This window comes from Ailuropoda melanoleuca, chromosome 12 (assembly GCF_002007445.2).
Source record: "Ailuropoda melanoleuca isolate Jingjing chromosome 12, ASM200744v2, whole genome shotgun sequence".
Taxonomy (NCBI): domain Eukaryota; kingdom Metazoa; phylum Chordata; class Mammalia; order Carnivora; family Ursidae; genus Ailuropoda; species Ailuropoda melanoleuca.
The window spans coordinates 23,006,480-23,023,977 of NC_048229.1; positions in this window are offsets into that span (position 1 = coordinate 23,006,480).

Here is a 17,498-nt window from a genome sequence, read left to right on the forward strand (position 1 = left end):
GATCGGACTTTTCATATCAATAGAATCATACGATACGTGGTTTTTGTGTTCTTTGACTTAGGACAGTGCATCTGAGGTCTGTCCACATTGCAGTGTGGATTAGTAATTAGTGCTTCATCCCTTTTCGTGGCTGAGTAGTATTCCCATCAATGGAGAGACGACGTGGCCTTTATCCATCTCCCCGTTGATGGATATTTAGATTGTTTTCACTTTTTGGTGATTACAAATAATGTTGCTAAGAAGGTTGGCATACAAGTCTGTGTGTGAACCTAGGTTTCCAGTTCTCTTGGATAGATTCCTGGGAGTTGAATTGTTGAGTCTGATCGTATGCTTATTGATGAGGTTGTGGGATATCGGTGAGGTTCAGTGGGGTGGAGTCCAGGGCCGATGACCAAGAAAGAATTCTTGAGATGCCTTTGGTGCGAAATTGGTGGTTTATTAAAGCACGGGGACAGGACCCGTGGGCAGAAAGAGCTTCTGCACCGGGGTTGTGAGGAATGGCCCATTATATACCCTCAAGTTGGGAGGGGGTTAGGGATAGCATAAGACTCTAAGGAATCTGGGAAGCAAGGTTTCCAGGACCTTGAGGGGGCTGGCTATTGTTGGGAAAAGGTCGTTTATTACAATCTAATAAACTCTTAGTCATGAGACCCTTCAGATGTATATCGGTGGGCCATACGCTTGGGGGATGATTGCCAACACGTATCTTGGGGGGGTTAGAGATAAAGGAAGTTTCCAAAGGAATTTTTACACGTTAAAGTAGACTGACAGGATCTTGGTGGAGGGGAGGGGGTCAGGCTAGGACTGTCTTTTGCCCTTAGCAAAGTATTAACATTGAGGCAGCTGAGTTCCTAGAGGAATGTCACAGTGCCTGTTTCAAGGACTTGTCAATGGGCTGTAGGTAGTAAGGAAATTTAATTGTGTCTACATACATCCCCTTCTGGAAGCTAGGTTAGTGATAGAAGTGCTTTGTTCTTGTAAACTGCTAAGACATTTGCAAACTGAGGGAGACTCAAGTCTTGCAGGATTGTCGTCTCTATAGGTTAACTATTTCTTTGTCTTAAAGGACAGCCAGGAGTGCCTGAGGAATGTCACATACATCCCATGGGGGGGGGTGTGGGGTGTCAGCTTCTGCTTTGTCCTTAGCTTGCCTTCCATTCCCTCATCACTTATGTTGAATCTTGTAAGGACCTGCCAAACTGTTTTCCAGAGTGGCTGCCCCATTCTACATTCCCACCAGTAATGTGTGAGAGTTCCAGTCTTTCTTTCTTTCTTTCTTTCTTTCTTTCTTTCTTTCTTTCTTTCTTTCTTTCTTCTTTTTCTTTCTTCTTTCTTTTTTAAGATTTATTTATTTGAGAGAGGGGGAGAGAGAGAGAGAGAGCATGAGCTGGAGAGAGGGACAGAAGAAGGAGAGAGAGTCTCTTCAAGCAGCCTCCTTGCTGAGTGCAGAGCCCAATGCGGGGCTCCATCCCACGACCCTGAGATCATGACCAGAGCCGAAATCAAGAGCCAGCCACTCGACCGACTGAGCCACCCAGGCACCCCTCCAGTTTCTTTATATACTCATCAGTGCTTGGTGCTGTCTTTTTGATGATGAATTGCTCTTTGACCTGTTGAAAATGGGTCATACAATTCAACTTCATATCACCATCCCGTTATACAGATGTGAAAGCTGAGAGCCCAAGGGCACAGGTAGCAGAAATCGCATTCACGTTCACACTGGTCTTTCAGGCGGACCCAAGGTTTGTGAGCTGTGTGCGGCTGCTTTCCTTTGTCATCAGAAGTGCACGCCCCGGGCAGTCACCAGGGAGCCATGCTCCAATCTCAGACCCCTCTCCGCTGCTCTCTCGGTCCCTCTAGAAGCTGGCTTGGCCCGTAGGTTTGCTGCCTGCTGTCTCTACAGGGCTGATGCAGAAGGAAATCAGGGTTTGCTTAGGTATGTCTGAGTCCCCTGGGCTTCGTCCCAGATTGGTATTCATACCAGGAGTTTCACAGCTTCTACTTAATGCATCCCCTATAAATTGTGAAATAGCTCGTCTGAGTCTGTTAGTACATTATTGGTATACGAAATACTCTTTTAGGTTTGCTGAATTTGTGCTGCTACCTGAGGAAGAAAACATATATATATATCATCAGCTGATGATTTATTTTATCGGCTATTTATCAGCTGACACGTTCCTGAACACACATTATTTTAGAAAACCCCAAGCCTCTGTGCAAACACCCCCCCCCCACCACCACCGCAAAGGCTTGGTGGGTAGCAGGGAAGGCAATGCGTTCTGAATGCTGGCCTGAGGCCCTGGACTGTGCTGTGATGAGGTTCCCACTGGTGGATCGGGCAATAAAGGGAATAATGTGGAGAGAGGACTCAGAGAGCCACATTGATTTAATTTAAAGGGCTCTCGTCTGTGCTGTGTTGCTCATCCCCCCTACCTTTTGGGTGTTAAGATGCTCAGGCTTTATGAAAGAATGGTGGTGAGACAGGGCACTCATTTTTATAAAATGTCTTATTTGCCGAACTAGAAAATGAAAGAGCACAATGTCAATCCCTGTACGTGTATATTAGTCTTTGTTAACATTCTGTCCTACTTTTTTTTAAAGATTTTATTTATTTATTTGAGAGAGAGAACACGAGCAGGGGGAGGGGCAGAGGGAGATGCTCGATTCTAGGACCCCCGAGATCGTGACCTGAGCTCAAGGCAGCCGCTTAACTCACTGAGCCACCCAGGTGCCCCTCTGGTCTACTTTTTTGATTGACAGGTGATGTCCAAATGTCTGGGAACTACTGGCCGGGCAGCAAGGACACAGGGACGGCAGAAAAATCACACAGACCTGGCTTTAGTTTAGATTTTTTAAAGATTTATTTATTTTAGAGGGGGGAAGGGGAGGGGCAGAGGGAGAGGGAGAGAGAGAATCTCAAGCCGAGTTCCTGCTAAGCTGGGAGCCCCACACAGGGGCTCAGGACCCCGAGATCATGACCCGAGCTGAAACCAGGAATCCAATGTTCAACCCACTGCACCACTCAGGCACGCCCAGACCTGGCTTTAAATGTTACTTTGTAGCAATTTGATCTTGGGTAATAACAACAATATTACTAACAGAAGCAACAACAAGAATGGCAGAAATAAATGCTTGCAGAGGTCTTTCTTTGTGCCGAGCGCTGTCCTAGGTACTTTATATTCATCAATTCATTCCGTCTTTACCGCCTCCCCTGGGAGGTTAATAGATTAAAACTACCGGGGTAAGGGGGTATATTAACATGACAAGGGTCTATGGTATCCTAGAAAGGTATTTGGTCTTTGTGCCCAGTTCCTGGCTCAGAGTTTCTAAAACCTTTGGCATTTCCTGAGTGATAAGGCTGACAGGAGCGTCTTTTGTTCTAATCAGGAGATTCTTTGCAGGTCTCGAGATGGCTTCCGGATGAGGGCTGGTGAATAGGAAGACCATGGGATGATTAGAACCTGGGAACACTCAGTCGCAGCCCTCCACCTGCTGGGAGGGGAGAGTGGCTGGAGGATCGCCAGGCGCCAGTGATGAGATCAATCATGCCTGTGTAACAGAACCTCCATAAAACCCCCAGGTGATGGATTATGAGTAGGTGAACACATTGGGGTGCTTGGAAGGTTCTGTCTGTACGCACCCCCCACCCCCATACCTTGCCCTATGCGCCTTTTCCATTTGGCTGTTCCTGAGTTATATCCTTTATAGTAAACCAATAACAGTACATAAAACACTTACCTGAGCTCTGTGAGCCGTCCTAACGAATTATCCAAAGTTGGTGGTGGTGTTGGGGGGGGTAGGTTGTGGGAACCCCCAGTTTCGTAGCTAAGTTGCAGGGGAGGAAGCATGGGTAGCAGCAGGACCTAATATTTGTGGCTGGCATCTGAAGTGAGTGCCGTCTTGTGACACTGAGCCCTTATGGGTAGGGGTCTGTGCTATTCGAGGTACTCACTGTCAAAACTGAATTAAACCTAGGACCCCCAGTTGGTTTTGGAGAATCAGAGAATTGGCTGGTGTCAGAAGTTTAAAAAAAAAAAAACCTCGCAGGGACCAATACATCACCCGACCCATAATATATGCCCAATTAATATTAATTTTCTCCCCCGCCCCTCCTTCTTTTCCTCTGGGCAAATCCTCTGAATTTCTCACAGAGGGCAGGCTAGCTAGTTGCCAGCTTGAGTTTGGGCATCTGGTAGGCCTGGATTTGAGTCCGGGCTCCTCCCTCTCTTGGCTGGGAGATCCTGGGCAGGTTGCTCACCCTCTCTGTGCCTGAAGGCTGGGGAGCAGCTGAGGTCGGTTCTCACTTTGTTATATGCATCCTCTGACGGCAGGCAAAGAAGACCAGACATGAGAGACGGGGAAGCAGCGTCTGAGACGGTTCTGCTCCTCTGGGTTTCTCCTCCTGGATCGGATCCACTACTCACTGCGGCGATGTGTGGCTGAGTCTCCCGCCCGCCCTCTGCCTGGCAGAGCCGGCTTCCCTCCAGGCCCCGGGGCCCTGCCAAGCTCAGTCGTGTCGCCGGCGCTAACCTCCATGGAGGGAGCCCAGGCTAGGCGCCGTGGAGCGTTAACCAAAGCCTGAGTCAAACTTCATTTCTTCTTACCCAGGGAGCCCGGCCACCACGGGCCAGGTGCCAGGCCAGAGCGCTGTCGACAAAGGAGCTGCTGCTGAGTGAAAGCACTGCTCACGGTGCCCACGGAGCAGGTGCTCACACACCCACCCTCTCCCCTGCCATCCCACAGAGCCCCCCGGGGGCACCCATCCCTATACCCGTTGCCCGTTGCACAAACAAGAAAACCAAGGCTTGGACAGGCCGGGTCACTTGCAGAACACCTCGGACCTTCCTTTCCTGCCCCCCCCTTTGCTCTTAGGGGTGAATGATTCATTAACAAAGCTCAAAATATAATGAACGACAGCAGCTGGAGGGGGGGATTTTGGAGGCACCAGGGCGGTCCTGCAGCATCTCAAATGGTACCAACTACGGTTTTGTGAGCACCTAAAATGCACCAGGGGCTGGGCTTTCCCTGAATCCTCTCATTTCATTTAACCCTCCAGCAACCCAGCGAGGTGAATACTAACAGTGCCCATTCTACAGATGCAGAAACTGAGGCTCGTAAAAGAAGGGGGGCAGAGGGAGAGAGAGAATTCTCAAGCAGTGAGCACAGAGTCCATTGTGGGGCTCGATCTCAGGACCCCAAGATCATGATCTGAGCCAAAACCAAGAGTCAGCCGCTTAACTGACTGAGCCATCCAGGTGCCCCTCTGGGTGACTCTGACCTTCCTTCTCCTGCAAACACAAGACAGGATGCCTGTCACAAAGGAACTATAAATACCTCAAAACAGAACCCTGCGGCTCCAGTGGAAAGTGCCCAGGAGGGGAGCAGGAGTCCCTGGTGTTGTTCTTGGCACCGTCACTCACTTTGAGTCTGAATTCAGATTCACTCTAGGAGGGCAATCTATTTCAGCTTGCGTGCCAGTTCCCATCAATCAGTAGTTGCTGTCTGGAATGCTCTCCTGGAGAGAACAGTGAGGCTCAGCAATCGACTCGTGATGTCTGTCACTACAGCACGGGGTAGGGGGCAGGTGTGTTCAAGGGGCTGGCTTACATGCTATGCATTTCCAAATCCCAAACTAGGGGCTAGCTAAGATTCCTAACCTCAATCCCCTAGCTCAGAAAGCAGGTTGTTCCCACTTGAGCCCTAGCTAGGTAAGGGGGCCGAGAACTTAGGGTTGCCAGAGAAAATATGGGCATCCTGCATTTTTATTTGCTAACTCTGTCTACCTTACAGAAACTGCAAATTCAAGTCACTTCAAGAGTCTCTCTCAAGCAGCCTGATTTAATCTCAAAGTTAGCTTGATTGTTTTACAACCATGACCGGCCACAGACTTCTGTGTCCTTTCTACTTCTTGATAAAAAATTCAGCTTCGTTCATGAACCTCTTTGCAAATGGAGGTCGTAACTTTGCTAAGTCAAGGCAACTGAGTCACTTTTTTGGGGGGGGAGATTTAAACTCAATCTGTTTTGGGGTAATTACGAGATGAATTCAGGATTCTCTCCCTTCACTCCCTTTCCTTATCCCTCGCTGCTGAGTCTGGAGACGTGTTGTGCCCTTGCTGGCTTCTGCTGACTTCTAGTCAAGGGTCAGAGGTCAGCCTTCACCCTGCTAATGCCCAAAGTGCACCCCGGCCTGCAATTGTCAGATGCACACATCATTCTTCCTGTTCTACCTGGGAGACTTCATCAGGAAGTGATTTCCCTCTCCCTCTGGGGGAGAGCCGAGCGGCCACCTCAGGTCTGGACAGCTCCCTCAGCCATGGCTCCTCGCTGGTCCGGGTGCCATGTTGAACTTCAGGCCTATGTGGAAAACCAGGAGCCCTGGGACATACCTCTACTTATGGGGGTTTCAGTGGCCTCTGTGTCTCCTTCTGCCTCAAGATCAAGACCCTGAGGCTCTTCTCAGGAACCCCTGCTGATTCTCTTTTCAGTCCACTGCTGTGCAAAAGTGGGCATCATGCCTTCATGCATTCTTGGGCACTCTAGTTTAGGCTTCATGCTCTTCAGTTAAGGCCAGCTTCTGGACTTTAGGAAAAAGGAGGGCATTTCTTTTTTCTTCTCAAACTTTTGACATTTCCAGTCGAAATTCATGGCTTTCAATACCGTGCTTTCTGTTACAGATTCACAAAAGTCTACCTAAGAACTCAAAGCCCATACTTTGATTCTTCAGTCGTTTTCTGCCTCCATTCCCTGAGGGTGAGCTGATAGGATTCCTCCCGGCTGCTGGAAAGGTGGGCAGAAGAAAGGAGTACAAGGACTTGAATATAAATACAGCTTTTAATATCAATATATTACATCACTATGGATACATTCAGAATAAGGTATAAAATGCACAAACCACAGGATTCTATCGCCCATACAAAAAGTGATCATGTAAACACAAGCTGTGCATCTCGTCTGACTTATTTCCAAGGATGCTCACATATCCATGGCTCTGATCCTACTATCCAAGGGTATTTCCGTCCATCCATCATCCATCATTACTGCGGTGTGAAAAGACTCCCCCAGACGTTATTTCTAGAGTCCTGCTGCTAATTTTTCATTCATTCTCTCAGTCACTGATTCATCTGTGCATTGGCAGTATTTCTTGTACCTCTACTCTGAGTTAGGGACCCAGGGATGAATAAAACAGAGATGGCCTCTGTCCCCATGGAGCCCACACTCAAGGACCTAGCAGAGTCTTGGGAAATGCTTGATAAGTCAATGAGCAAATTCTGGTTGAATACTCCTTGCTTACTGTATCAGTTTGCTAGGGCTGCCATGAAGAAGTGGCATAGCTGGGGTGGCTTAAATAAGAGAAAGTTATGGTTCCACAGTTCTGAAGGTTGGAAGTCCAAGGTCAAGGGCTGGAAGTCCAAGTCCAACCAACAGGGTTGGCTCCTTCTGAAGGCTGTGAAGGAGGACCTGTTCCAGGCATCCTTCCTTCTGTGAATTTTTGGCTCATTCCCAGGTTCAAAGAATATTTATGGAACACCTGTTCCACCAACTTCCGGTGGTTTGCTGGTAATCTTTGGTGTTCTTTTCTTGTAGAAGCATTGTCCTGGTCTTTGCCTTCATCTCCACATGGCGTTCTTTCTGTGGTTCTGTGTCCACATTTCCTCTTTTTTTTGTTTTAAGATTTTATTTATTTATTTGTCAGAGAGAGAGCATACAAGCAGGGGGAGCGGCAGGCAGAGGGAGAAGCAGGCTTCCCGCTGAGCAAGGACCCTGATGCAGGACTTGATCCCAGGACCCTGGGATCATGACCTGAGCTGAAGGCAGACGCTCAACTGACTGAGCCACCCAGTCAGTGTCCCCACATTTCCTCTTTTTATAAGGACACTGGTCACATTGTCGTAGAACCCCCCCCCATGACCTATTGTAAGTAATAACATTTACAACAACCCTATTTCCAAATAAGGTCACATTCTGAAGTACTGGGGGTTAAGAATTTGGCATATGGATTTTGGGGGCACAACTCAACCCATGAGAGTTACACATGTGGGCACGTAGTTCTCACATCAGGCTCGAGGTCCTTGAAGACGGGCTCTACCCTGCTCGTGGGAACCAGCAGAGACACGACCTGCAGCAGGTGCTCTGGGAATACCTCTTGAACCTGGGAACGAGCCAGAAATTCTAGAAGGAAAAATGGATACAGTGAGGTTAGTGAATTGCTCAAGGTCAAAAGGGCAGCCAGTATGAGTGTATGAGAGTATGTGAGTGTGTGAGAATGAGTGTGTGAGTGTGAGTCTGTAAGTGTGACATGATGTGAGTATTGAGAGTATATAAGTGAGCACATAATTGTGCATGTGTACTTGTGTCAGCTTGTGAATGAGTGTGTGTGAGTTTGCAAGCAAGCATGAGGGTGCGAGGGTGTGGGTGTGAGTACACGCACACACACACACACACACACAGAGGTGACCCTTGGACAACATAGGTTTGAAATTCATGGGGCCACATATACATGGGTTGTTTTTGATAAATACTGTACGGTACTATAAATCCATTTTCTCTTCTTTATGATTTTTCTTAATAACGTTTTCTTTTCTCTACCTATATTGTAAGCATATATATACATTAAGTGTGAATCAGGTGTTTTCTATCACCCACTATTTATGTTATCGATAAGGCTTCCAATCCATAGTTACGGACTATTCATCATGTTTTGGGGGGAGTCGAATTTACATGCTAATTTTTAACCATGCAGGGTGCCTAACCCCTGCGTTCTCATAGGACAACTGCTTACATTTATAGAAATGTGTGTGTATATGGATAGAGAGACAGAGACAGTGGGACACAGAGAGAGGGAGTGGGGGTTAGGGAGAGACTCCCAGCTACCAGTTAATCCTTTCTGAGGGGGATGTGATTGATCTCAAAGATACGGGGGTTAGCGGGAGAGCAAAAGTCATTGTCGAATGCTTTTTAACTTCAATATTTAGCATTAGTAATTAATTATTTTGTGGCCTTTAATACGCACGTTTGGAAGCTTAAAAAGTAACAAACAAACTAACGGCAAGGGTGCACTTCCCGCGGGCAGCTTGCTTACATTGCGATGTCCTTCATTCATTCATTCATTCATTCATTCATTCATTCACAAACATTCACGGAGCACCCGTTCTTTGCCAGGCCCTGGGGTAGATACTGGCGATAGAGCGGTGACCATGAGAGAGAGATTCATTCATTCACTCCGCCGTCCATTCATTTGTTCATTTGTCGCATCTCCGACTTCCTCCCTGTGGTTCTGTACTAGATATGGAGGCTACCATATGGAATACACATCCATTCATTCAACAATGCACGTTGAACAGCTACTATGTGTCAGCCAGAGCGACTCATCCATTCATACAGCAATTGTTAACGCAGAGCCTCTTCCCTGTCAGGCAGGTCTTGGAGGCTGGGCATCCATCCAACGGTCAACAAGACAGACATGGTCCTTCCCCTCGTGATGTCCTGCAGAGTCACCCCTGTGTTAGCGGCTTTGGGGAACCAGAGGGTCTAAAGGAGAGAGGCTATTGCAGGTGACAGGGCAGACAGACTCCAGGGATCACCTGAGGAGCTGTTGGCGGGGGCAAGGCTGGGGCTTCATCCTCCAGGTACATGTCTTCCAATGCATTCCTCTCATGCAGCCTCCGCGGCCACATGGGAACAGCCACAGAGCCCCCCGCCATCTAATGCATGAATATTTCTGCTTAAAAGCACTGTCATGACATGTATCCAGCTCATCCCTCCCCTCTTGGCATCATGGAGACGGCCCTCCGAGACTGGCCAAGGCCACTGCACATCTAATAACAAGGCCCATCACTGCAGTGAAGACTCGCCCCGAGCCCCCTTTCCCAGCACTCAAATCAAACACCACCCCGGCTTCCCCGCCTAGCCAGCGGCTTCCGGGCCCCAGCTCTCCTGCAGAAATTCTGGCTCTCGACAACTTCCCAGGGATTCCATGGTTTATTTTTGCCTGACCAAGCTGATTTTGTTCTCTTTAATTCTCTCAAGGTTTTGTTCTTGGCACAGTTGCTAGAGATGCTCTGGCTTTGCAGTGAACCGAAATGTTATTCACTGCAGGGGAACAAAAAAAAACCCAGCAAAGGAAAGACTGAAGCTCCCATAAAATAGGATTTTAGTCATCAAGAAAAAGCTGCGGAAGAGGAATGAAGGTACCAACTTTTACTCTTGTGACAACACTCCTTCCACGTGCTTCCGGGAGTCTGCCCGGGTTCCAGGCACCAGGAATCTCATCAAAACCAGAGGCCAAGGAGGGCACGGGATGGAGAGGTGCCCCGGGAGAAGGGTCTCCAAACAGTAGTTGATTGAATCATCATTCATTAAACGTTGATCAAGCTGCTTTTATGTTGCAGGCACTGTGCTAGGTGCTTGAAATATACCTAGGAGCAGAGTGGACACACTCCCTGTCCTTATGAATCTTCTGGGTGTAGGGTACAGAGACAGTATAAAAGATTACCTGGTCCAGAATGGGAGAAGAGTATTTGCCAATTGTGTATCTGATAAGGGGTTAATATCCAGAGTCTATAAAGCACATCTAAGACTCAGCTACGAGAAAACTAAAAACCCAATTTAGAAATGGGCGGAGGACGTAAACAGATATTTCTACAAAGAAGATACACACACCGCCCATAAGCACACAATTTCATCACAATTTTTAAAAATTTCTTAAAGGCATGGTTTTAAAGTTGAACCCCTGCTACGTGGGAAAAGCACAGGGGGCTACGACCAGGCCCAACAGGGGTTCCAGGTGCTGTCTGATGAATGGTCAGGGAAGGCTTCCCTGAAGAGGTGACATTTAAGCCGAGACCCAGAGAGGGAGGACTCAAGACAAGGAGGGAGGAAGGGCCGTGAAGGCCAAGGGAGTGGCATGGGAGATGCCCACGGGGGAGGTTGTGGGCTGGACGGATTAAAAAAGGACAGGATAGGGGCGCCTGGGTGGCACAGCGGTTAAGCGTCTGCCTTCGGCTCAGGGCGTGATCCCGGCGTTCTGGGATCGAAGCCCCACATCAGGCTCTTCTGCTATGAGCCTGCTTCTTCCTCTCCCACTCCCCCCGCTTGTGTTCCCTCTCTCACTGGCTGTCTCTATCTCTGTCAAATAAATAAATAAAATCTTTAAAAAAAAAAAAAGACAGGATATTATAGCAATGAGGTGGAAGAGACAGAAAGACCAGAGTGCTGGTCTGTGTCCAAAGTCCAGTGGGAAATCACTGGAAGGTTACAACCAGATTTGTCATGACTAGAGTTTTATTTGCAGGAGCTGACTACAACCTCATTAAAAAGAGAACTCTCCCGCAGAATGGAGGAGGAAACCAATTAGGACGTTATCACCCCAGTGCAGGCGAGAGGTGATGAGAGGTTGGCATGGCAGTGGAGAGGAAAGAGGGGCAGATTCAAGAGATGTGTGGGAAGGGAGACAGGCCAGCAGCTGGTGACCAGTAAGTGACCCTCGTGAGCAAGGACCTGGAAGCCAGGTCTCCAATGGGACACCCGTGCCAGGTTGTGATACGAGGTGGGTAAGACTATCAATTGGAAACAAGTCATGAGGTCAGAATTGGAAGCGAAGCAGGGAACAGGGATTGGGACAAGGGGTTCAGGAGTGAGTACATCTTCAGCACCCACCGTGCTGGAGGTCTGCTGGCATAAAGTCCATGGTACCAAGGCGGGCCTGATGTCCGGAGAGCTGACCATCTCCGTGTGCTTACTGTGGCGGCATCAGCCAATTCTGCAAGGGAATAGAACATTCTAGCAGGACCAGGCGGCACGAGGCTATTGTGGAAAAATTCTAAAGACTGGCTCTGTTTAGCTGGGCGCCCTAAGTGTTCTATTCTTGTCTCCCAGCGCCGAGCTCAGGAGAGCTAATGATCACCTTAAGTTTTTGGTGCTGCTACAGTGACCCTCACAGGGAGACCCTGGAGGTTGAGCACCGACTAAATTGGCAGCACGTATCTGAAAGAAAGACGGATGGCATGACCTTGGGGGAGAAATCTCTATTTGGGTTTATTAAAAACACTCACTGCTGTTCTATGACGAACGTGTTGGACTTGGGTGAAAAAACAAAATAAAGGGGAAAATACACTGTCGGGTTCGTTCATTGCCAGAGGCCACTTGTATCGACGCGAACGCCTGCAGAAAGCAATGGGGGCCGTCAGATACCGAGAGTCTTTAAATTGTTTATGACTTTTGTTGCAGTAACTGTAATTCTGAGATTCTTTCTTCATGCAATAATCCCAAATATGAAACAAAAGCTTCATGGAGAGAAGCATATTAGCGGCACTGGAACTTGTAAACAGGTGAGAAAGGAAAACAGCCTAACTATCCAAAACCAGGGCCAATAAGTTCTGCGCCTTTCCACTCCCTGGAATATTATGTCGCCGCTAAACATGATGATTGATGACAAAGTGTATATGACAGGCTGGACGATGCTCAGGATACAGGGGAGCCTGTGTGCGACTGAGCCCCACTCCAGCAAGATACATCTGAAACAGCAGAACTAAGGTTCTGAACTAAGCCAGAAGCAAATGTGTCAAAATAGTAACCACCTTGTGTGGCATGTGAGCTGGTCCTAGAGCGGTTGATACTTTTTTTCATTGCTTTAACTTAGGCAACAGTTTTATAATGTGTATGTATTTGATAATGGGAAAAGTTATTTTCAGTAAGCTGGAGCCCTTCGAGAGCTTCCTCCTAGAGAAATGACTGGAGCCCTTCGAAAGCCAGGTCTTCGGGGCGCCTGGTTGGCTCAGTGGGTACAATGTGTGACTCTTGACCTCCGTCACTTCCAGCCCCATGTTGGGTGTAGAGTTTACTTAAAAAATAAAATCTTGGGGGCGCCTGGGTGGCACAGCGGTTAAGCGTCTGCCTTCGGCTCAGGGCGTGATCCCGGCGTTATGGGATCGAGCCCCACATCAGGCTCCTCCGCTAGGAGCCTGCTTCTTCCTCTCCCACTCCCCCTGCTTGTGTTCCCTCTCTCGCTGGCTGTCTCTATCTCTGTCGATTAAATAAATAAAATCTTTAAAAAAAAATAAAATAAAATCTTTAAATAAAAAACAAAAAGAACAACAACAACAAAAAACAAAAGCCAGGTCTTCAAATGTCAATGCCAGTCTCAAGGGGAGGAGGGAGATGAAAATGGTGCAGGGAGGCATGGTTCGTGGTGACCATGAACTTGACCTTGGCTTTGGTTTTAGATGGGGTTTGAGTCTTAATGAGGCAACTTACTGTGTGACCTTGCATAAATGACTCAGCCTCTCTGTGAGAGATTTCTCCCTCTCATCTGCAATAGATGAGAATATCCTACCCCCCCCCCCCGCCCCGGTCTTAGGGCTTGTAGGGATTATTGGAAATGCTATGGGTAACCATTTAACAACATCCTTGGTGTGTAGCCTGTCCCTCCTAAACATTAGCTATTATTAATATTATTATTGCTGGGGAGACTGGCCTACAGAGATATTTGTAGAAACTGTGGACAGTCACAGAATCCAGATTTCATTGGTCTGAGAGAAGTAGGCTGCATAGACATTTTGCTCTGAAAGGAGAGTGATGTTTCCACTGAGTCTCCATGGGGCTCTACGCGGAGTTAATGGGGCACGGCTGAGGCAGCCACCCAGGCGAAGGGCCACCCGCTTCTCGCAGCAGGTGCCAAGGGTGCCTATGAAAGGGCTTGCATCACATGGGCTCATGCAGTCACTGTCATGCCTGGGGAAAAGGCCCGATGGGGGCCACCTTACTGTCACCCTGGCTGAAAAGCCCAGCTATTGGAAGCGCATTGCCCCCAGGTGACCAAAGTGCAGGTCAAGCTCCCTCGAAGTAGGGATCTGGTGGCCTCCGTTGCTGGTTCCCAGATCGTGGCCTGTGCTAGGGAATATTGTACACCTTGTAACTCCTGGGAGAAAGTGGGCTCCCAAAGTTCAGTTTGGGGGTCCAGATACTTCCCCTCCATTTGGGGCAGCATGATTTTGCACTTTGCAGTTCTGCATAAGCTGTTCCCCTCCCTTTAAATGTTCCTCCCTCTGCTTGCATCTACGGTGAACTCCTTCCCTGCCTTCAAGACGCGGCTCAAATGTCACCTCCTCTGGGAAGCCTTCCCTGTACACATCACCCTAGAATGAATCACCTCTTACAGATAACGACTTGGTACATCGCTCGCTGCTAGAGGTACACACACCTCTCCTATAACCTGTGTCTTGCTTCTCCTTTGTAGCTCTTGTCATAACATACACTTATCTGTACCTTTGGTATATACACTAATCAAAAGAATTTATTATGGAGCTGTCTGTCTAATGTCTCTCTGATGGCAGGAATGTGTCTCTTCTGTCACATGACTGTTATCCTTAGCATTCCTAGCATATAACAGCTGTTTGATCAATAACAGATGAATGAATGAATGAATGAATGACTTTCCACCTTCGTGGTTGCACAATGTTACCTGTTCCACAGAATGGATTTTCTCAGGCAGAAGGAAAGCTCTATCGGGGCTGGGTTTGTGTTGTTCTTGGTTGCTCCCTGTCCTAGGACAGACATGGGGGATTCACTGCCCAGATCCTTTTCCCAGGGCTGTGGGCAGGTAGCCCTCCAGGGACACCTCAGCGGCAGAGAGCCACCTTGCCCAAGGGCATGTCCTTCCTGGGGTGGCCCACACCCAATGCCTGACTGATCTGCACAGTAAAGGCCTGGTCATCTGGCCCCAATTTGGGACAAGGCAGGAAGGCCCACCTAGCACCGGTCCCTCACGGGGTTTGGCTAAGGCTGGTGTTGGTTCGTACCTGGCTTCTCTTTTCTCTACATCTTTCTTGGCCTTTCCATAGGTGTTCCTCTCGAGGGCTCTCTTTATCGTCCGTGAACTTGGTCTCAGGGTCTGCTTCCTGAACCTGACTGGCAACATCTTCTGTCCCAGCAGTTTGGGACCGAAGCTACTTTGGGGAGTCTAAACATTTCCTGAGTGAATAAATGGATGGATGAGCGCCCTCTGAATGAATGAATGGCTGCTCTGTCGCCCTCTCTATCTCCCACTCTTGGCTGTGAGCTTTCCATGGGAGCGATGGTGTCTTTTTGATCTTCATAACCTCGGCACCTAACACCCTGCCAGGCATACAGCAGGTGCTCCATAAGTGTTGGCGAAGGAGGAATACATGAACCCAGATTTGGGGCAGAGAGCATGGCCGAGTCAGCATAACCCTGTCTCCATTTTCAGACCTTAAATTTAAAAAGCTTCTCCCTCCCTCACCCTCCTCCTTCTCCGTCTTCTCCACCTTCTTCTCCTTCTCCTCTCTCCCAGCGGCTGCCTTGCAAAGGTGGGCCAGGAGCACCATTTCCCGAGCGGTCAGATGGAATCGGGGCGTTTTCTCTTCCGCTTGCCTTCTCAAAGGCCCTTTCGACACTTATTTGAAGAATAAATGCTGGCTCAGGAACGCAGCTGAGGTTGGCAACAATAAAGGCCTCTTTAAAAACGCCTCCCATTACCTGTGGTCAATTTGAGGCTTGCAGGCCACAGAAACGGGTCTCGGCAGGCTCCTAGTCGTGGGGGATCAGCCCAGATTGATCCTAGCAATTAACACCGCAGTTCTCCGAAGCACAGACCCCTGAGAGGGTGCGCCTCCCACCGCAGCCCGCGCCGGCGGGGCCAGCGGCAGTGGAGGCAGTAGATGGCACCCGGGCTTCGGGGACATGCCACGGACCATTTCCCACCTGTGTGATCCTGGGCAAACCACCTCACTCCGCCAAGACGCAGTCACCTCCCCCGGGGACGTGGGGGCTACTCCACACCTCTACCCGGCCGGAGAAGAGCCGTAGCCATCACAAGCTCAACTCTGAATTCGATAAATGGGGTCTGAATTTCAACATCGCCCCTTGCTCGGCTCTGTGACTTGGAGCAAAACACTCGCCCTCTCTGAGCAGGAGCTATTTCATCTGTAAAATGGGACCCATAATGCCTTTTCTTAGAAGCCCTTGAGAGAATTAAGACACTGGGTGCCTCGCACGTAGCGTACTGCCGGACTCTGAGTGCAAGTTTCATACAAATCTGCTACTGAAATAATTTAGGTTACGGATGGGGTTCTATCGCTGAAGTAATTATTCTGGAGCCTCTGAGGAGTTCACAATTGCAGGCTGGCCCAGTTATTCCTTACCAACCTGCATCATTTCATTTTTTTTTTTATATTACACTTCAATTTTTTTTACTGATTACATAAGTAACACATGTTCATTGTAGTATATTTGGAAACCACAGAAAAGCACAAAAAAGCAAATAAATATTACCCAGAGATAAACATTGCTAATACTTGGGCTTGCTTTCTTGCTGCCTATATTCTATGTTGCATTCACGTGTACGTACGTACGTAAACACTACTGCCTCCTCCCTTAAGTTGGGGCACAGGGCATCACAAATCAGGTCGCAACCCGCATTTTTCATTTAATAGATTACGGATATTTTCCTGTATAACAAAATAGCCTTCAAAAACATGAATTTTAGTCATTTCATAGATTCTATTTTATGGGTGTATCTTCTCTATTTAACCATTTTCCCTATTAAGGGTTTTCCTCCCCTAAATGTCACTATTGGAAATAACACAGTCATGAACCTCTTTATGTCTACCTTTTCCTTGGCCATTAGCTTATCTCCTTGGTACAAATCCTTCAATGGAATTCCAAGGTGGGAAGATACACATATGTGTAGGCAGGATTTATGCCTCCAAGGCTCCCTTATAATATTATCGAACTGCAACAGGAGGGGCCCCTGGCTGGCTCAGATGGGAGAGCATAGTAAGTTGATCCAGGGTTGTGAGTTCGAGCCCCACATTGGATGTAGCGATTACAAATAAATAAATAAATAAATAAATAAATAAATAAATATCAACAGGATAGCTAACTATTCTGTTGCCAGAATGCCTCCCGGACAGGTTTACTAATTTGTACACTTTCTAGTTAGTGAATGAATATACTATTTCCTCATCCCCTGCCAACATCAGCTACCAGTATTTTTTAAAAAATTGGCGTAATCTGTGTTTTTAAAACACAGAGGTGAATCCACACCGAATTTCAACACAGGCTTGCTGTGGGACCATGGGCAAGCCACGTCCATCTTTGGGCTTCGATACCCTTATCTATCAAACGAAGAGGTAAGCTTTCATAGGATTCTCTCATTGCAAGTGAAAGAAGATAAACTCCATTGGCTTAAGGCGATAATGGTCATTTTTTGGTTCTTATAAAGTTTAGGGAGTAGGACTTCAGGCACAGCTGTATCATACTCAAATGCTATCACCCAGAACTGGTTTCTTCTGTCTTCCAGAGATTCTGTTTGGGTTTGCTTCTTGGGCAGGCCCTCTCCAGGTAGCCCCCTCCAGCACTGCCAAACCGACTTGGTCCCAGCTAACCAGCACCTCTTCTATGATGAGTCCCAAGGTTCATTCTGATTGGGCCAGCTTGAGTCACGTGCCCTTATGAACCAATCAGTGTGGAGAAGGGGGC